Source organism: Gorilla gorilla, chromosome 5, assembly GCF_029281585.2.
Source record: "Gorilla gorilla gorilla isolate KB3781 chromosome 5, NHGRI_mGorGor1-v2.1_pri, whole genome shotgun sequence".
NCBI classification, from domain to species: domain Eukaryota; kingdom Metazoa; phylum Chordata; class Mammalia; order Primates; family Hominidae; genus Gorilla; species Gorilla gorilla.
The window spans coordinates 132,924,716-132,946,458 of NC_073229.2; the positions used below are offsets into that span (position 1 = coordinate 132,924,716).

General features: G+C 43.2%; 1 long non-coding RNA gene across 1 annotated transcript in view; it reads left to right on the forward strand.

Annotated features, from left to right (window-relative positions):
* The first annotated feature begins 4,552 nt into the window (after positions 1-4,552).
* LOC109027200 (uncharacterized) overlaps positions 4,553-21,743 on the forward strand; it is a 76,977-nt gene continuing 59,786 nt past the window's right edge. Inside the window, exon 1 of the long non-coding RNA XR_010134079.1 lies at positions 4,553-4,680. This is a non-coding gene — a long non-coding RNA (uncharacterized lncRNA). The remainder of the gene's footprint in view (positions 4,681-21,743) is intronic.

Sequence of the window (21,743 nt, forward strand, 5' to 3'; positions counted from 1 at the left end):
TTTGAAATGTGGATGTGATGGCTGGAGCTGCAACAGACACATTGAGGCTATGAAGAAAAGACTAAAAGAATCACAGGCCAGATGCAATGGCTTATGCCTGTAATCCCAACACTTTGGGAGGCTGAGGCAGGTGGATCATGAGTTCAAGAGATCGAGACCATCCTGGCCAACATAGTGAAACCCCATCTCTACTAAAAATACAAAAATTAGCTGGGTGTTCTGGCGTGCCCCTGTAGTCCCAGCTACCTGGGAGGCTAAGGCAGGAGAATCACTTGAACTCGGGAGGCGGAGGTTGTAGTGAGCCGAGGTCGTGCCACTGCACTCCAGCCTGGCGACAGAGTGAGACTCCATCTCAAAATATAAAAATAAAAAAATTACAAATACCTGTCCCTGATTTTCTCAAGCCACCAAACCAATGCCAGTAATTACTCATGTCTGCATTTCTCATGACATGACAAAAATAACACCTTCATGCATTTATGCCACTATAGTCAGTTCTCTGTTGCTAGCAACTGAAAGCAATTCCTAACTGATATACTGTGTTAGAGAGAGAGTAGTTCAGTGATTATTCACAGGCTTGAGTAACAGGGAGCTGAGCTCTTATGAAGCCAGTTCTCAGGAGTTCTTCCTTTGCTGACAAGCCCTAGAGCCAATCTTCTCTGAGTTAAGAGATTCTTTTTGGTGTTCCCAAATATAACTTCTTCAGTGAAAGTGAAACACGAAAGCTACCAGGCTCCCTCCCTAGAAGCAGTTTTGGGAAAGCAAGTCATCATCTCTCTTTGACATGTGGTCACCTGCCAAAGTGTTGCTGATACCAAAGCCCACGAGCTACATGTCCAAGTTATCCAACATCTGGCAGCTGAGCTGCTACTTGCTTTTTTAAGCACAAAACCAAGCATTCAAATGTTCCCAATTTAGCCTCATAAGCATTATGCTGGGCTCCTCTACCTTGGCCCACAGCTGCCAGCAATTCAAAGCTCTCTCTTATACAGATATGTTCAGTTTTTTTTCCCTGCATGCATTCCCTTCATCCCCAACTGTGATGAAGTCACACTGGAGGAATTTTTCTAGAGGCAGCCACTCTTGTGTCTTACCAAGGTTAGGTGTCCAAAAGGTTTCTCTGGGGCTGAGGTGGAGGTGGGAGTGTCCTCAAAAGGTGGCCCTCTTGAAAAGCCAGTTCCTCTCTGTAGCCAGGCCCTCATTGCAAGCAGCCAGTTTAACTTGTGCCATGGAGGGGGTGGTATGGTGTTGGTGGGGAAAGCTAACCCCGCCTTTTTTCTCCTTCACATCTGGGCAGTTTGAGAAGCTGGTTGGTGGGAGGCTGAACTCTGGAGTCAATAAACTCCATTCTCAAAGGCTAAGCATCCCATTTTGTGAGCCCCTTCATCTCTTGCTGATGCTGTGCAGGACCTGAGCGCTCCTAGGCCGCCTGATCCCTCCCTGTGTTTTTTTCTCCTGTCATGCTGCAGTTTAGTGTTGCCTTCTGTAGGGAGCCTGTGCAGTCAGGGAATATCGGCACTAAGGGGCTTCAAGCTTGTCTCATCTCACTTTTTTTTTGAGACAGAGGCTGGAGAGCAGTGGCGTGATCTCGGCTCACTGCAACCTACACCTCCCAAGTTTAAGTGATTCTCCTGCCTCAGTCTCCTGAGTAACTGGGACTACAGGTGCCCGCCATCACGCCCAGCTAATTTTTGTATTTTTAGTAGAGACAGGGTTTCACTCTGTTGGCCAGGCTACTCTCAAAGTCCTGACCTCAAGTAATCTGCCTGCCTCAGCCTTCCAAAGTGCTGGAATTACAGGTGTGAGCCACCACGCCCTGGCCTGTCTTACCTTCTAGTTCGAAGTATGGGCAAACTGACGTCGATGGCAGTTTGGAGAGCTGGCTCAGGCCATATCGCTAGCTAGTGGCCCAGCTTTTAGTCCTGATCCTAAACCAGCATGCCTGTCACAATAATAGATTAGTAATAGATTAAAGCTGATTTTTTTTTTTCCAGACAGAGTCTTTCTCTGTCGCCCAGGCTGGAGTGCAGTGGCGCATTCTCAGCTCACTGCAGGCTCCACCTCCTGGGTTCACGCCATTCTCCTGCCTCAGCCTCCTGAGTAGCTGGGACTACAGGCACCCGCCACCACGCCTGGCTAATTTTTTATATTTTTTAGTAGAGACAGGGTTTCACCGTATTAGCCAGGATGGTCTCTATCTCCTGACCTCATGACCCGCCCGCCTCAGCCTCCCAAAGTGCTGGGATTACAGGTGTGAGCCACGTGCCTGGCGGAGCTGATTCTAAAATAGCATTTACCATGTGCAGGACACCATTCTAATGTATACCTAAAATCTTCCCATGTTATGCATGAAGAACATAAGGCAAAGAAAGGTTGAATAACTTGCCCAAAGTCTCAGATAGTAAGTGGCAGAGTTGGGATTTGATCCCAGGCAGTCTGGCTCTGTTCTTGACCACTCCAATATACCAATACACTAATGTAGCCCATTCTTTGACTTATTTACATCAGGTCCAGATGAGAGATCTCTAATAAAACTCCTTGGTCAGAGGAATATTGGCTTAATATCTTACCCCTGGAGGAGCATTTCCCAAAATATGATAGCAATAGGTGTTGAACAAACTAACCAAAACAAAAATAAATGCTATGACCAAATAAATTTGCAGTTACATTAAACCAAGTTAAACAGGTTTTATATTACAGAACTTCTCAGAGCCTTTAATATGCTAATAGACATTATAAATTTTCTAAAGAGTCTAAAACATTTCCCCAACTTCTGGGACCATAGAAGCCTTTTTGATGCAATGATGTCATGACATATCATGTGCCCTGTGGAAAACTCAATCGAGTAAAAAAGGCAACTTGTGTATTATTACAAAAAGAGTTTTGACCTCAAGAATGTCCTAAGATGGATTTGAGAGCCAGGCATAGTGGTGCACACTTGTAATCCCAACACTTTGGGAGGCTGAGGCAGAAGGATCCCTTGAGCCCAGGAGTTCAAGACCAGCCTGGCCAACATAGGAAGACCCCCCCGCCGCCATCTCTATATTTTTTAAAAGGCTTTTTTAAAAAATGAAAAAACAAATAAGATGAATTCAAGCACCCCCAGGGTTCCCTGGTCCACACTTTAACAACGGCTGTCTAGAAAATACTATTTAAAATATAAGACTTGAAGCTCATCTTCAAGGAAGGCTAAATACCATATCATACTGCCCCATGCATAGGATGAAGGAGAAAAGCGAATGAAAGAATGTGGATGTGTGTTTTAAAAACAGTCCCCTTTCATTTCACACTCTATGTCCATATAAATAAAAAATAAAAATAATAAAAATCAGTCCCCTGTCCTACTAGTTATTTCTTTTTTCCTTTTTTATTCTCTTTCCTCCTTTTTTTTTTTTCATTTAAAAATCTCTTGTTGCTCCATAAAGATTTAAGGTAGTTTAATCTTCCAGTGAGTCATTGTTCCTGTTGACAGAGACATATTTAAGTAAAGGGTCATTATTTTAGGGGGACTCCTAACCCTTCACTCTATCCTAAAAATTCCCTATTATCATCCTACAGGTCAACCTAAACTTTCTGTCCTTAGCATTTTGTTTATTGGGGTAAGGCCATGTCTTTCCAGAAAGAGGCCTTGGGTTAAGATATAGTTTCATTATATGGCTAGGTGTGAACACACGTGGCTACTGCCACATGGGAATGTCTCTCAGATTAGGGCACTCATCCAGGAAGAGACCCCTAAGGACAGGGACCCAGGATGGGAAAGTACTGCAGTGGGCACTTGCATGCAGCCCTAGAAAGTGAGGTGCCCTGCTAAGAAGTCACTCTTTCCTTTTTAGGGAGATGTCCAAAGATACGTTTTATTTCTTTAACAGGTTTGCTTTTTTTTTTTTTCTTTTGAGACAGAGTCTTGCTCTGTCACCCAGGCTGGAGTGCAGTGGCGCGATTTCTGATCACTGCAACCTCCACCTCCTAGGTTCAAGCGATTCTCCTGCCTTAGCCTCCCAAGTAGCTGGGACTATAGGCGTGCGCCACCACGCCTGGCTAATTTTTTTGTATTAAAGTAGAAATGGGGTTTCACCATGTTGGACAGTCTGGTCTTAAACTCCTGACCTCAAGCAATCCACCAGCCTCTGCCTCCCAAAGTGCTGGGATTAAGGCATGAGGCACTACACCTGACCTCTTTAACAGTTTTATCTAGGGCCTGCCCTTATCTGAGGTCATTTTATGTTTATATTAGACTGCAGGTCTTTGAACCTGATTTCAAACCTCATGTCAAAGCTAATGCAGCATCTGCAGTACTGCACCCGAATATGACAACCCAGACCAGGTGGGGAAAATGAAATCTAGTTCAGGCTGGTGGCCCAAGGTCACCCTTGTTACACTGGCCAGCAGCAAGGTAACACTGGCCTTGGCTCGCAAGGCACGTAAACCACACAAGATGCTGCAGTCAACACCGCTGAGGTGAGAGAGAGAATTACAGACTGGAGGGGATGCTAAGGGTCCTCTTCCCTGAGAAGTCCACCGTCTCCCATGCTTCTTTGTTCTGTCTTCACAGGGTTGGGGGCTCCAGCTATCTGTAATTGGGAAGTGAAGAGGATGTGACCGCCAGGTAATGCTAACCCCGAATCCTTGGTGCCTGTGTTATGTACCATATGCTGAATTTCGGTTCCAGCTGTGTGCTAGGTGAGTCTTTGGGTGTTTGGCTAAATGATCTTTTAAGGCTGGTGTGCCCCTTGTCAAGGGTAACCCATCCAGCTAAGTGTTTTCTAAACAACAAAACAGTCTGGGCATAGTGGCTCACATCTGCAATCCCAGCATTTTGGGAAGCCAAGGCAGGTGGATCACCTGAGGTCAGGAGTTTGAGACCAGCCTGGCCAACATGGTAAAACCCCATCTCTAATAAAAATACAAAAATTAGCTGGGTGTGGTGGCAGGTGCCTGTAGTCTCAGCTACTCAGGAGGCTGAGGCAGGAGAATTACTTAAACTCAGGAGGTGGAGGTTGCAGTGAGCCAAGATCACGCCACTGCACTCCAGCCTGGGCGACAGAAAAAGACTCTGTCTCAAAAACAAAAACAAAAAACAAAACAAGCTTATTAGTTGTTTTTGTACATATGTTAGTAAGGCATACTAATTATAGAAAATTTAGAAAATACAGATAAGAAAATGGAAAAGTCGTCATAATCCTATCACCCAGAGATAACCACAGGTGACTGTGGATGTAAGTCCCTCCTGCCCGTCCTTCCCACCTCTAACTCTCATTACATATGCTGCTGATGGGATTCACGTGTGATCCAAGCATTGCACTGCCCTACCTCTCAGACACTGATCGGCAGCCATGACTGACTTAGGGGAAGGGGCCAGTTTTTCTGTTGGGCTTCTTGGGCCTGGAGGGTAAAGGGAGAGGCTAAAAGGGAGCCTGGCCCTCTCTCTGTCTCAAGGCTGGGTCTGATCTGGCAAAGAGGAACTGGCTCCACAGCTCTGGGCAGAATCCACTGCTGCTCCCACACAGGGAGGACCAGGGGAACCGCAGCCCCACTCTGGTAAGTGAAGGGAGGGAAGCTGTTTATCTTCAATAGTGCGCTGGGGCTGCTATTTTCTCTCCTGGCACCCCCATCCCGGGGCAGGGTCCTCGGCAGGAGTGGACAGAGATAATGTCCTCTTGGCCACGTGTCCACATCCTTAGCTCTTCACACCCCCTCCAGCCCTGGCCACTGAGGCTGCTTTGCTATTCCTTTTAGATTTCCCAATTCCAAGTCTATATTTAGTCTTTTCTGCACTAGAACACGCACGGCAGTTAAATATGAAATCTAAGATGTCATCAACCAGCAGCCTAGGATTCCACATAAAATGCACGCAGAAATGTACTGAGGCCTGGCTGGCTGTGATGAGTCACCTTAGGGCCCCCAGCCACTTGCCACCACTCTTAATTCTTCACATTAAGCAGGGAGAGCAGCTGGGGAAGCTGGGCTCTTTGGAGGCAAACACTGGCCAACTAGGGGATGCTCCTCTGCTGTTTCCACTTCTCCCTAGGCAGCCCCTGCTGGCTTTCTGTTTATTTTGCAATTAGCACTTGAAGGAGACTCTGGGGATATTTTTACTTGTGGGCTGAGAGCTGATATTTCAGAAATTCTTCCCCTCCTTAGAGCACTAGGTTCTGGAAGGAGGGTTTGGAAACAACAGCTCTCAGCGTTCTTTCCAATAATACTCTTGATAATGATCCTTGGCAATTTCATTATCCACAGACACAATCCTTCCAATACTCAGCCTCCTGGTTCCTCTCCTTGCTCTTCTCCACCAATCTTGTCCTTTATGGCATCGCGGCCACTCACCCCTATGGCTGTTCCCTTGACTGTGTCGTTACTCCCAGTTGTGCTGTCTGTACTATCTTGACTTCAAACATCCCACTCTCCTAACACAGTTCCCATCCCACTCAGTCTTCCCTCTCCAATGATTCTTCAGCTTTACTGGGACCCACAACTGACTGATCTGCCATCTTTTCACTGTTCCTCGCTGCTACCTGCAAGTCCTCCCTGCCCTCTGTACCCACTTAGATGCTGCGATCTGGGGCCTTCATCCCTCCCATCAATACACAGTCAACTCCCTTGACCCCCTCTCCTTTGTTGTACCTGCCTGGTAAGACCACAGTCCTGGCTGAATCCTACTGTCTGCCCACTGTGTGCACCTGCCCGGCTGACTGGTCTCACTCTAAGTTCAGCCTCACTAGCTGCAGGTGGGTCCTGGTGTTTGGCTGGCCCTTCTATTTCATTTCCCTGCACCACTTATTCTCATACTCTCCAAGACAGTGATTTCATATTTTCTCCCCGCTCAAATTCACAATAAGTCCTCCCCTATCCTCACCCTCACCTGATGACCTTGCTTCCAAATTCACTGAGATAGTAAAATAAGTGGCTGCCAAGTTCCCATCTTCCCACCCTCGCCTGTACTCCCACCTCCATCTGTGCCTACCCGCTCTGCCTTCCCGCCTTGGACAAGGAATGAATTTCCCAAGCGCCTGTCAGCAATACTCAGTGTGGGCCTGAATCTTGACTGCATCAGTATCACCTGGGGGATGGTCAGAAAATGCAGCTTGTTCACCCCCAGTCCAGACCTGCTGAATCAAAATGTCTGGGGCGGGGCCAGGCGCAGTGGCTCATGCCTGTAATCCCAGCACTTTGGGAGGCCAAGGCAGGTGAATCATTTGAGGCCAGGAGTTAGAGATGAACATGTGAAACCCCGTCTTTACTACAAATGCAAAGATTAGCCAGGCGTGGTGGTACGCACCTGTAATCCCATCTGCTTGGGAGGCTGAGGCATGAGAATCGCTTGAATCTGGGAGGCAGAAGTTGCAGTGAGCCAAGATTGTGCCACTGCATTCCAGCCTGGGCAACAGAGCAAGACTCTGTAAAAAAAAAAAAAAAAAAAAAAAAGAGTGTCTGAGTTGGGGCCCCAGAACCTGTTTCAATGGGCTCTCCAAGGCATTCTTATGCATGACACTGAGCTAGGTCCCTTTCTCTGTCACCTACTCAAGGACATCCCTCCAGCAGTTGTCTCTTCTCTACAGGATCATTTCCAATATCATACAAACAAACCAGAAACAAAACACCTCTCTAGACCCCAAACCTGCCTTAGCTACCACCCTATTTCTCTACTTCCCTTTTTTCTCTTGAACTCCCTTCAATCAGTCTTTGGTTTCCACCCTCCTCTAAAAGTGCTCTTGCCAAGGTCATTGTGAGAGAAACTGGCTAGATGGTCACCAAACCACTTCCTCTTCCAGGGCACACAACCAAATGATGTTTCCCAGTTACTTTGCCTCTAAATGAGGCTGTGTGACTAGTTCTTGTCATGGGAACTCCAGTGGGTCAACTTGCCAGCTTCAGGCTGAAGCACCAGAGCTCAGGTGTGCTTCTATATGGACCACTCCTTCCCTTTCCAAGGGAACCATGGCAGGTGTGCACTGAAGATGGAAACAGCCTGGTACCCAAATCACAAAGAAGGCCACCTGCCAAATATTTGACTGGACTGTGAGATGAGTGAGATAGAAGCTTTTTATTGTACTAAGTTATTGATTCAGGGGTTATTCATTGGAGAAATAAGATTGCCCTAATAAAGTCACCAGGGACCTCCAAATTTCTAAATCCAATAGTCAGTTCTTAGTTATTGTCACTTGTGACCAAATAGCAGCATTTGGCAAAGTTGATCAATGGTTACTTTTTGAGAAATTTTCTTTATATATTCTCTAGGTTGTTTTTTTAAGAAAAAATTATTTAACTCACTTTAGTATCCTTTGCTAAGTCCTCTTTGTGTAAGATTGCCCCAGGACTTAGTCCTTGGATCTCTTCTCTCTCAGTACTCACTCCTTTGTTAATATCAATCTCATTCTTGGCTTTGAATATCTTCTCTACAGTGATGATTTCCAAGCTTACATTTCTAGCCTGAACCTAAGACTTGCTTGATCCACAGGCTACTAGACATCTCCCCTTGGTGTCTAATAGCTACCTCAAACTTAACGTATCCCAAACCATACCCAAAACCATATCCTGATGCCTTTCACCCTACTTCACCCATAACCTTCCTCTTCCCAGTAAATGTTAACTCTCTCCTTCCAATTGCTTCAGCAAAAGAAACTGTGGACTAATCCTTGAGTCTCGCTCATTCCCCATATCCTGTTATTAAATTCTGCAGGTCTTACCCTAACAACATCCAGACTCTCAGCTCATTCTTACGCTGCTGTCGTGGTCTGAGCCACCGCCACCATCTCCTGCTTGGGTTGTCCTGCTCTCCTCCTCACAGTCTCGCTGTTCACATTCTTTTCTGCCTTCTTTATAGTCTTAATTGAGCACCCTGCATGAGCTTCATACACAAAAATCAAATTGTCTCACTTTTCTGTTTCAACCCTCCCCCTCCGCCTGTATTTTCTCAGATCACTTGGAATTAAAAGTGCTGAAGATGGCTCCCAGGCTCCCTGTTGCCCCTCTGCCTTCATCTCTCTGGACTCTCCTTGGCTCAATCCATTCCTGTAACACCCTCTTCTTTGCTGTTTGAATCCCACTCTTGCCTGGAATATGCTGGCCCAGAAAATCATCACTTGCTCCCTCACTGCCTTCAAAGCTTTGGTCAAATTTACCTTAACAGAGGGGCCTTCCCTGATGTCAGCTTGTGCTCTACACTCCCTGTGCCTCTTAGCACTTATCACTACCTAGACAGTTACTTTATTGTTTGTCTACTGCCACCAGAATGTAAGGTAGGCAGGGACTTTGTCTTGTTTATTCTGTGTCTCCAGAACATAGAACAGTGTTGGGTACACAGTAGGTGCTCAATAAACATTTGTAGAATGAATGAAAGAACAAACAGCTGAAAGGGCCAGCTACAGCCTCCTTGGCTTAGGTGAAGAAGCAAGTTTTTCCAGTTGCATTTTGCACGTGTGCTTCATTCTAGTGGATCCAGACTCCGTCCTTCCTCTCCTTGTGAATTTTGTCTCAAGGATCTTGTTTACCTCTTGTGTGACCTCTTTTGGACTGTCCTGGGCGATTCACCCATCTTCTCAAAGAATTGGCCTCGCAGATACCTGGTGACATCGTACGTGACCCTCTACCACAGGTTCTCGTTCATGAGGCTCCAGGACTCCATTTTACACCACGGGGAGGGCTGATCCTCCACCTGCTGAGGTCTGACCAGGGTCACCAAGGGCAGCATCGGGTTCTCCTTTTGCAAAAGTGCAGAAAAGCAATCATGAAACCATCAGAGGAGAGGATGGAGGTGTGGAGGCCTGCCCAGTCATAGGATTCTGGAGGAGGGATGAGTGCGCTGGGCAGGCTGCTGAGGAGGTGCTGCTTCCTGGTGCCCCCTCCTTTCCAGCACTGTCTCTGGGAAAGGTTGTTGGAACCAGAAAACACACAGCCTTGGTTGATGAAAAGCCTGTTTATTCCTAGTACACTGGACACTTTGTTCAGGAATAGTTCATCCATTTGAAAATATTGCCCTTGTAATGGTGCCAAGGTCATTGCCTGCTGGGGTTATCAGCACTGTGTGTGCCAGCTCTGACTGGGTGTTTTAATAGGTGGATCATTTCCCTGCCAGAGGGACTAAAGAACGTTGAATGGTTAATTTGTATTCAGTGCTATCCCTGCACGCAGTCTTCATATTAAGTTTTTGTTGGGACTTTAAGAAAAAAAAAGAGAAATGAATAAATAGGTTAGGATGCAATGAACTGCTTTAAAAAGGAATTTTAAGTGGTACTGACTCATTTTAGAGTTCTCCATACCCATCTGATAATAACAATGTACCTACCTTTGCAAAGTACTGGGGAGTTTGCCAACAACAACAACAACAACAACAACAACAAACCCTTGTATTCATTGTCTCCTTTGATGCTCAAATCAGTCCTGTAAGGTAGGGTGGTGTGGTCCCCTATTTTAGGTGAGAAAACTGAGGCTCAGGGAAATTAAATGGCTTTTGTCAAACAAGGTCAAAGAATTAACACAGTGGAACCAGCATTGTGACCCACGTCTCTTAATGCCCAGGTTTGACCGTGTCCAACCCATCATGGTGAGCCGGGCAGGTGTAGAGGGGAAGGATCTAGCTGGGTTTGGACAGAGATGCTTGAAGTGTCGAAGTGAATGTGAGTGAAGAATAATTTTGTTACTAGCTATAGCCCTCTGTCAGCCAACACACGGTAATAAATACAGTTGCTCACCTTGAAAATGGTGTGAAGCCCCTACCTGCCGAGTGGATGATGAGTATCCACTCAAGTGTGGCCAGGCCTGGGGGAGGCAAACATCCCAGGCAGCAGCCTGTGGCACTGTGGGAAAATCTCTACTCTGGTTTTTAAGAGATCAGAGTTCTAGTGCCAGCTCCACAGTACATAGGTCCATTGTGTGACTTTGAGCAAACAAGGTCTATAATCTGTAAAAACAGATTTGATCACATCTGTTCACCCCCCTGGTATACACAGCCAAGTTTTATTGCAATGTACCAGTGGCTGGAATAAAGAAATAAAAAGCTCACCCATCAAGTTTGCGAATGCCATGAAGCTAGAGTGTAGCTAATAATGACAAATGACAGATAAGTTTTCTTGAAGACCTTGAGACTTGTAGGAACATTTAGATGAAACGTCTAAGGTAAATGCACAGAATTGTATTTAGGTTTAACAAAAATTGCACCAGTGACAGCATTTGTTCTTGATGCACATCTTGTTTACTTGTTGAAAGGATTTGTTGAAAGGGAATACACAGGTTTGGGCTCGAGAAGATTTAAGAGTTTTAATTGACTCAAATCTCAATATGAATGGGGATTGACAAAGAAGTTAGCACAACCATGGGCACTCCCAACACAAGTGTAGAATCTAGGACAAGGAACCACATTGGGCTTGCATGCACGGCCAGGAGAGCATTGGGTTCTGTAAGCATGTGCTTAATAAGGTTATTGACAAACTGGAACTAGCGTAAATGGTTGGGAAATCATGGTCTATGTCAGGGGTTTTAAGGCCTGTAAGGAGAACACTTAATGGGCTGACATGATGGTGGTTTGCACAGAAATAAATGGCGAGGAGGATGAGGAAGTGCATAATCCATGTGGGTATCTGCAGGGCCAAAGCTAATCCAGCAAATGAAACTAAAGGGAGGCAGAGTTTACCTGTAAAAATGGAAGTAGGAGGCCTTGCCAGGTGGTGAGCTTCTTGTCAGATGTGCAGGCAGTGGCAGCCTGACCTCCTTGTGGGGACTGGCGCGGAGGTTCCAGCACCATGTGGGAATGGAGCTAAGGAAGGGCTCTTGACTGACAGCAGCAATCTAGGAAATGGGACAATGAGTAAGATGAAAACTGGAAACGCTCTGTAAATGTGAGGTTGTACTGTTAGGCACTGAGGAGGAAGGCCCTGAGCATTCCCCTCAACTCAGACTTTCCACCGTTCCCAGGTAGGGCGAGAAGTCTCTGTCTATAATCACTCCTCACTATCTACAGCCAGTCTCTAAGCTCTGCCCATCCCTCTGCATATGCCTGTACACAGTCACACAGTTTGCTAAGAAGTGTTTGTTCGTTTGTTTTAGACAAGGTCTCACTCTGTTGCCCAGGCTGGAGTGTTCCTAAGCAGCTGGGACTATAGGCATGTGCCACCACGCCAAGCTAATTTTTTAATTTTTTTGTAGAGATGGAGTTTCGCCATGTTGTCCAGGCTGGTCTGGGACTCCTGGGCTCAAGCAGTCCTCCCACCTAAGCCTCCCAAAGTGTTGGAATTACAGGCGTGAGCCACTGCGCCCAGCCTGCTGAGACTTTTGAATGTGTTCTGTTTCCACTACACAATTGAGAACACTGAAGTACCAGAGACTTCCAGGGTGGGGAAGAAATCCAGAGGCTGCTCCTGAAAGGGGTCACCCTTGAGTGTGAGTCTGTTCCAAGTAAATCAAGTGAGCTGGAAGATCGGTGAGCTTGGATTTATTTGGTATCTTTTTTTTTTTTCTTTTTAAAGGGGAGCTGTAGAATTAAGGGTTGAGGTTTTTCTTTCTTATTCTCTTTAGAGGTTTTTTGGCTACCTAATACATCAGCTGAACTAATCTGCAGAAAATAAATTTATCTTTAAAATAGAGCTATTTAGATGCCTGAGTAACAAACTCTATCTCAATAGAAGCTATTGGCAAAATGAAGCTCACCTCTTAGGCTGACAGCACTGTGGAAATGATGCTCAAAGTTTCAGGGGTGAAACCAGATTGGCTTCTGGCCAAGGGTACCTTACTAATGGGCGTATTTGCATTTGGGGAGGAAAAGACCTGTGACAACACAGCCACGTCGTTGTTCCTCATAACCCACAGTTGGGTTTCATCTGGACTCCCTCCCCACCCCTAACGTCTGCCGATGTATCTGTGTCTAAAGCCATAGTTTACTCTTTTTTATCCTCATCCTTCAACCAGCCCTACATCTTACGTGCCTGCTGTCCAGACTTCTCTTAAATCTATCTGTTCCTTTCCACCCCAACTATCAACTCAACTGAATAGCCACTAAATGAGGCACTGTGCTAGGCTCTGAATTGCAAAGATCATTAGGGCATTTGGTCTTATTACTTCAGTCCTGGGTTATGCACCTGTGCCAGGAGGTGCAGCTGATTTTCCTGATTACGCTTCCAGACATGCCACTCCTTCTCATACACACAACTCTTGCTCAGACACTGTCCTGTACTTCCTGTAAGGTACAGTCAAAACCTGCGTTTTTCAGAGGCCTCTGCAGCCTGCACCCATTGTGATTGTGCAGTCTTAGCTCCTTTTGGCCTTGTGGAAGGAGAGTGGATTCTAGAAAGATCCCTGCCCAGCCACTTCCTGCCCACTGTGACCTTGAGCAAAATCTCTGGCTCCAAGTGTTGTATGGGTGGTGGCGAAGGGGTAGCAAGGAAACTTGAGTGGGTTTGTCAGAACTAGGAGCAGTAAGAAAACTTGAAAGAGCCTCCTGTCTTAAGAAGGCACTTGACTGCCTCTGATCAATTCAGGGAGGCTTCAACAGCTCTTAAGAGGATTAGGCCAAAGGACTTCAGTGAAACTTTTGTGCTTTTGTTCCCTAGAGTGGAAACCCTTGACACGTGTTACACACAAACAACACTTGGGGTGGAACAAGAGCTTTACAATGATCTGTCTGGGACCCATAATACAATTCAGCATCTCTTTAGAGCTTCAGTCTATCAAACATTTTCAGACTATTTCACTTAACCTTAACAGTTATTGAAATGCTTGGGGGGGAGAAAAACCTCCACATTTGAGATTTCCATAGCAGAAGCATCACCAGCAGCCTCAATAGCCATTCAAAAAGATATCGTCTGCAGGCTTGTTACCTCTTATCGTCCCTCCATTGTATTATAGAACTCGTATTCTTAGAGAGATTGCCTGGAAAGAGGTAAAGTATGCATAGACATGGTCAGCCCCATTTGCAGCTGAGGAAATGAGACTCAGGGTGGCAAAGTGACTTTTTCAGAATCATAGCAGTAAATGGTAGCATTAGGAAGCTAAGCCTGATCATCATGTTCTTGTCCTGTTGAGGAGATAGTGAGAGCAAAGGAAAGTGGCAACAATGAAGGAATAAAACCCAGCTCATCCCCCTGTTCCTCATGCCCAACCCTTGCCAAGACTTCAGGTAACAGAAGGAAGAGAACACATGGATGGGCACATGCTGGGCCCGGAAGAGCTGTGCATGTCCCGCAGACCACGAGTGTGGAGCCCATGGCCGTGTGAAGGGGGTGGGGTCCCAGTCCTAGAAGCAGGATCATGGAAGTGGCCTTGGAGGACCTGACGAGGAAGCCTATGATCTTCCAGGTACTTTTAGGTGATGTGGATTTAGACACTGGATGTGGATGTGAAGCGGGCTTTTGCTTTTTTGGTTGTCTGGCATCCATTTAATCACGCCCCAACTTCCTGCTTGGGAACTTCCACTAACGCTGTCAGTCCATGGACTTCTAGAGGAGCTGAATCTACTGCTGGCTCAGCAACAGGAAGCTGACCTGGGCCTAAGCTAATGAATCCATCAAATTTACCTTGGCAAAGTGATTGCCTCAGGAATGGGCAGTGACCGAACTAGAGCCAATAGGACTTTTCCCAGGTATCCTGAAACAGACAGTCTTTTTCTCCTGGATGTGGACCTGAGACAGTATAGTTCTGGGAGTTGCTGACAACCATCTTATGGTCATGAGCTGATTTGAGATTGGCTTCAACAAACAGGAAGTGGAACAGATGGCGATAAATTGGATCCTGGTAAAATTTGTTTGGAATCTTGTATATGTTGATTTTTCTCCTGAATTTTTTCAGTTATATGAACCAATACATTTTGTTTGTTTAACCCAATATGGGTCATGTCTTCTCTCAACTGCAGGTGAATGCAGTTTACTTGTTTCATAAAGTAGGATTTTAAACATAAACAGTATGCAGAATAAAAGTTTGTCATACAGATTTCTTATCATGGAACTTCTTTTTTATAGAATTGTGGAAAGCTTGCAAAGGGCTTCTGCTTCTGACTACGATGGAGTGACTGGTATCAGATGGCCCTCTTGTCAGGAACAACCATAAAAGCTATACTTCACCCAGCTTTTTGATAGCATGGAGAAATGTCAAGGCAGCTGGGATTGGAAGGAGTAGATAGGATCCCTGACAGAAGGAAGTACAGTTCCAATAGAAAAGAAAGCCCAGATTTTGTGGAAAGTGACAAGCTAATTTCAAAATTTATATGGAAAGGTAAAAGTCCAAGAATAGCAAAGATTCTCAGGAAAAAAGAAAAAACATTTTCTTAACATGACTAAATATGAAAACTTATTATCTGGTTACAGTAACTAAAACAGAATGATATGACCTCAAGTATAGATAAATAGATTATGGGAACAAAATAAAAAATCCAGACCCAGAAATATACAGTCTTTTATTTTCAGCAAAGGTGCCACTGCAATGCAGTGAAGAAAAGATGAGCTTTTCAATAAACAATGTGCTGAGTCAATTGGATATATACTTGAGAAAAAATGAACTTGACCCCTACCTCACACTATACACAAAAATCACTTTCAGATTGATTACAGACCTAAATGTGAAAGATAAACAGTAAAGCTTCTAAAAGATAGCATTAAAGAATATCTTCATGGCCTTGTTCATTCTGGTATTTCCTCAAGAGTTTGGTACGTGGTCAGTGTTTGATAATTGTCCATTACATGAATTATGGAGTAGGGGAAATAAAGTGAGAGCAATGGATGGGAGGCTGGTGTGAGAGCAGCAAAGGTAGCAGTCATGGGATCAGGGAGAAAGGACACACTTCATCATTCTGGGGTAATTTTTAGCAAAAGATACATAATCCCGCCATCAAGGAAGGTGGAAGCCATGGCAGGTTGGAGGAGCAGGCCAGGAAGGCTCTAAGCCAGCCAGGCCCACAGAAAGTCAAACATTTGTACTCTCCTGAGGACTCCAGGCTTTTAGCTTGTGGGACTTCATTCAAAATTTCTGTCCTTGTATTTCGTAGTTGTTTTAAGAATCAGAATAACTATATATTATTAGTTAATAACTTACATATTTCACTTGTTAAATTTTGGCGTTGCTGCTTACAAAGTGCCACAGCTGGCCAGGTCTTGTGGCTGATGCCTATAATCTCCACACTTTGGGAGGCCGAGGTAGGAGGATTGCTTGATCCCAAGAGTTTGAGACGAGCCTGGGCAACATCGTGAGACCCTGTCTCTTAAAAAAAAAAAAAAAAGTTTAAAAAAAATTAGCCAGGTGTGGTGGTGCATGCCTGTAGTCCCAGCTACTCGGGAGGCTAAGGTGGGAGGATCCCTTGAGCTTGGGAGGTCGAGGCTGTAGTGGGCTGTGGTTACACCATTGCACTCCAGCCTGGGTGACAGGGTGAGACCCTGTCTCAAAAATAAAATAAAAAATAAAACATGTCTGCAAATTCTTTGATGCTTCTGCCATTGAGAGGTAGGTTTATGTATCCTTCTGCTTCAATCTGGGCCTTAGTTATTTGTTGACCCACTTTAGTGACTGGTTGGCCATGGAATAAGGCAAAAATTATCGTAAATGTCTACAATGTTAGGTTATAAAAAGCAACACTGCTGTAACTGGTTCTCTTGGGATGCTTGCCTTTGCAGCCCCAAGCTGTCATGTAAGAAGTCCAAGGTTGCCAAGCTTTGAGCAAGTCTCAGCCGCATCGAAGGCCAGATGAGGGTTTTCTGGATAATGGGCCCAGTTGAAATCCCAGCCAACAGATGCCGTCAATTACCAGACACTTGAGTAAGGCTGCCTCCAGATGACTCCTGTCCCTCATGACTGAGTTGCTCCCAGCCTCCAAGTCTTGCCAATCAAGACTCTAGACATTACAAAGCCATGGCAAGCTGTCCCCACTTTGCCTTTGCCAAATTTCCAACCCACAGAATCTGTGAACATAATACAATGATTATCTTTTACTGCTAAGTTCTGTAATAGTTTGTTACACAGCAGCAGATATTTGGACTATCAGTCATGATGTACTTTCATCAGAACACACAGTTTGCAGTAACTGCTGTTATGAAAAAACAGTTGCTTGTGTCTTGTGTTTCAAATACACATCTATATAGTATCTAACAGTTTCTATTTACTCTAATAGTCAATGATGTCAATTTCAGTGGCTTCTACAAATTAAAAGCCCCAAATACAATGTCCTTCCACCCAAAACAGACGTGTGAACACGTTGATATTGTGTGGTTTCTATAACATGCTCATGAGACTGAGGGAGAAGTAAATACATAGCACTTTTATACTCAATTCTCGAGTAAGTGTCCTGCATTTTGACTTGGGCTCAGAAGGTGTTTCTCACGGTCTGGTAGGAAGCCTGGTGAGGGAGGCTGACACTCTAGTTCACCTGAAGGCAGAACAGAAATGACGATGGGGAGCTGGTGTTGGAGGCAGGGAGGAGAACGTCCTGGTAATCTGGTTGGAAGTGGCCAGTCTTTCTGTTTAGATAAAAGAAAAAACTCAAACTAGACTTTAACGTAAAAATGCCTCATGGGCTATACATAAGACTCCATGTAAAACTATGTGTTATTGAAAGCCTAAAAACAAAGGATTGACAAAATCCTACGAAGCAAAGGCAAATAAAAAATAGGGATTGGCACCTCTAAAATCAAACAAATTTGAATTTAGAGAAGTATTATTAAATTATCAGAAGAAGTATTAAGCAAGACAAAGCATGATGTTTTGTAATGATAAAAGTGTAAACCACAATGAAACCCTAGCTATATATCTAGTTACAAATAGATATATAGTAAATTATAATAGTGATAAATTCATAAGACATAAACTACAGAAATTCAAAGAGAAATAGAAAAATACTAATGGTAGAAGATTTTAATTCTTTTACCTGAGACTTTGACAGGTACAAAAAAATAAGAATATTGAAGACTAAAATAATGTAATTTAAAAGGTAGACTTTATGAACATATATTCAAATGCTATATCAGAATGTATCTTCTTTAAAGTACTCATGCAATAATCACAAAATGTTACTCTTACATTAGATTGAAATAATGCTTCACTGATTTGCAAAATGGAGAAATAGTGCAGGTAAAACTCTCAGACAGCATTTCCACAAAATGGAAATTAGTTTTTAAATAATTTTAAATCTAAAAACCTTATCATTTAGAGCATTTAAACTCTTCATTAACTTTTTGATCAAATAGGAAATTTAAAAGTATAGGAAATCTACAAAGTAACAGCAACACATATATAATCAGAATCTATGGGATATTGCTAAATCGATAAACAAGAAAGAAAATAAATGAAGTATCCAGTTCTAGAAGTTTAAAACAACAATAACACTAAGGCAAACGGATGGAAAGAATACTAACTAAAAAAAAATCAATCCAATAACTGATTCTTTTGGGGAAAAATAAAAAACTATGTAGACGTTAATTAATCTAATCAAGAAAATAGGGAGAAAGCACAAATATATAAAATTTTAATAAATGAAGTGAAGAAATCATAAAACGCTACTTTGTTTAACTATATGTAAATAAATGGCTAAATGGATGTTTTTCGAGGAAACATAAATTTCCAAAATTGGTCAGAACAGAAAGCTAAACAGACAAATTAACATGGAGAAATTAGAAAATGTTATTAATAATATTAATAACTAAATAGCAATAGGCTCGTATAGTTTATTAAGCAAATTCTATAAAACTTTTAAGGAACTGGTAATTTCAATGCTATTTAAGATGTTTCAGAACAAAGGAGGAGAATCAAAGGTGCAAATTCTTATGAAGCCAGTATAACATTGATATTAAAACCCAACAAAATGGCAACAAAAATAGATAAAATTATAGCCCAGTCTCACCTAATGAATATTGCTGTAAAAATCTAGAATAAAAGAAACAGACCCATTAAAGTCAGAAAATAGATGAAAATATGTATTATTATTTAACAGTGAACTGGAAATGCTAGTCAACATAATTAAACAAGAGAAAAATAGAGGTTTGAAAACTTGAAAGTAGGAAGTAAAATTACCATTTTGTGTAGATAATATTTACTTTAGAATTCAAGACAATCAACTAAAAATATGTTATAAATAATAAGAATATTTAAGAAGCATGTTACAGAGTTAACATTAGGAAATCAATAGCCTAATTATGTAGAAACAATAGCCAGTTAAAATGTGACAGAAGAAAAAACTCATGTATAATAGGAACAAAAAAATAAGTTGTCCAGAACAAATTGGTTTGTGTGTTTGTTTTGAGACAGAGTCTCGTTATGTTGCCCAGACTGGATTCAAACTCTTGGCTTCAAGTGCTCCTCTCACTTCAGCCTCAAGAGTAGCTGAGACTACAGGCAGGTGCTACTACTGCCCACAGCCAGAATAAATTTAAAAGGAAATTGTGCAAGGACTATGTAGAGAAAACTTGAAAATGCAAGTGAAGATTTTAAAAAATAGAAAGACATGATGTTCTTGGGTAGGAATATTCAACACTGTAAATATGTTAATTCTCCCTAAAGTAATATATAAATGTAAAACAATGACAATAAAAATACTATCAGAATATTCTTTTGGAATTAAATAAGCTGATTGTATAGTCTATTATAAAAATAAATAATTACTAACCAGAAACAAATCTGAAAAAGGATACAAGGAGGTGTATTAGTTTTCTATTACTGCATAACAAATTATCATAAATTTAGTGTATTAACACAATACCTATGTATTAGCTGTCAGTTCTGTGGGTAAGAAGTCCCAGCACAGCAAGAATGGGTTCTCAGCTCAAGGTCTAATGAGGCTGAAATCCAGGTGTCAGCCAGGCTGCATTCTGATCTGGAGGAGGGACTGTGGGAGAATCAGCCTCCAATTTCATTGAGCGTGTGGGACAAATTTAATTCCTTGTGGTTCTAGGATTGAGGACCCAGTTTCCTTGCTGACTGTCAGCCAGGGCCTCTCAGCTCCCCAGAGGCTTCCCTCATTCCTGGCCACACAGCCCCCTCCATTTTTAAAGCCAGCCAGGAAGAATCTCCCTCATATTGATTTCCTTCTTGTTTTGAATCTAGTCTCCAGGAAAAGCCCATTGTATTTTAAGGTCTCACCTGGGTCAGGTCTACTCAGCATAATCACTCTTTTTTAAAGTCAGCTGTGCTAAATAACATAACTTAATCATGGAGTAACTATCCCATCATTCACAAATTCCAGGGGTTATAAAAGATGTTTATACCTGGGAACAGGAATCTTGGGGATCAACTTAGAATTCTGCCTACCACAGGGGGTAATAGCCTTACTATTACTATTACTATTACTATTACTAATATAAAAACATACTAGAAGGTAACAGTTAAACAGTATGACACTCCAAGGTGGGCGGATTGCTTGAGCCCAGGAGTTCGAGACCAGTCTGGGCGACATAGAGAAACCCCCATCTCTACTAAAAATAAAAAAAATTAAAAATTAGCTGGGCATGGTGGTGCATGCCCATAGTCTCAGCTACTTGTGAGGCTGAGGCAGGAGGATCACTTGATCCCAGGGAAGTTGAGGCTACAATGAGCTCTGATCGTGCCACTGCACTCCAACCTGGGTGACAGAGTGAGACCCTGTCTCAAAAAAACAAAACAAAACAAAACCAGTATGACACTGATGAACAAATAGGTCAATATTTATTGATCAATAAATAATAGATTCAGGGCTGGGCACAGTGGCTCACATCTATAGGAGTTCGAGACCAGCCCGGCCAACATGTTGAATCCCTATCTCTACTAAAAATAGAACAAAAAAATTAGCTGCGCATGGTGGTACGTGCCTGTAGTCCCAGATACTTGGGAGGCTGAGGCAGGAGAATCGCTTGAACCCGGGAGGAGGAGGTTGCAGTGAGCCAAGATCACACCTCTACACTCCTGCCTGGGCAACAGAGTGAGACCTTGTCTCAAAATAATAATAATAATAATAGTTTCTATAGATAAGTAGGTCTAAATTGAAGTCAAGGAATAAATCCAAAAGCATATGGAGATATAGAACATGAGAAAGATGATTTTCAAATTTTTGGTGAAAAAGATCAATTATTTCATAAATGACAGCCATCTGGAAAAAGTAGAGTATGATCTCATATTAATTATATAAAAATCACATAACTGCTATAACAAACCCCAGGTTCTCAATGGTTTCACATAATTAAAGTTCATCCTTATGTATGTCATGTACGGTTGGCTGTTACCAGGTTGTGTAGTCTCTCTTATGGTCATTCAGGGAGCCAAGCTCTATTCATCTGGACACTCTCTAGAGCTGTGCTGTCCATTGTGATGGTTACTAGCCCCAGTCCAAAGTGAGATGTGCTGTGAGTATAAAATACACATCAGATTTTGAAAATATAATATGAAGAAAAGAATGTAAAATATCCCATTGATACATTTTGTACTGATTACTTGTTGAAATGGTAATATTTTTGATATATTGGGCTTAATAAAATGTATTTTGACAATTCCACTTTTTGTTTTTTTGTTTTTTTTTGAAATGGAGTCTTGCTCTGTCACCCAGGCTGGAGCGCAGTGGTGCGATCTTGGCTCACTACAACACTCGCCTCCCAGGTTCAAGCAATTCTCCCACCTCAGCTTCCCAAGTAGATGGGATTACAGGCACCTACCATCATGCTCGGCTAATTTTTGTATTCTTGTAAAGAAGGGGTTTCACCATGTTGGCCAGGCTGGTGTTGAACTCCTGACCTCAGGTGATCTGCCCGCCTCAGCCTCCCAAAGTGCTGGGATTGCAGGCGTAAGCCACCACACCTGGCCTAATTTTTCTT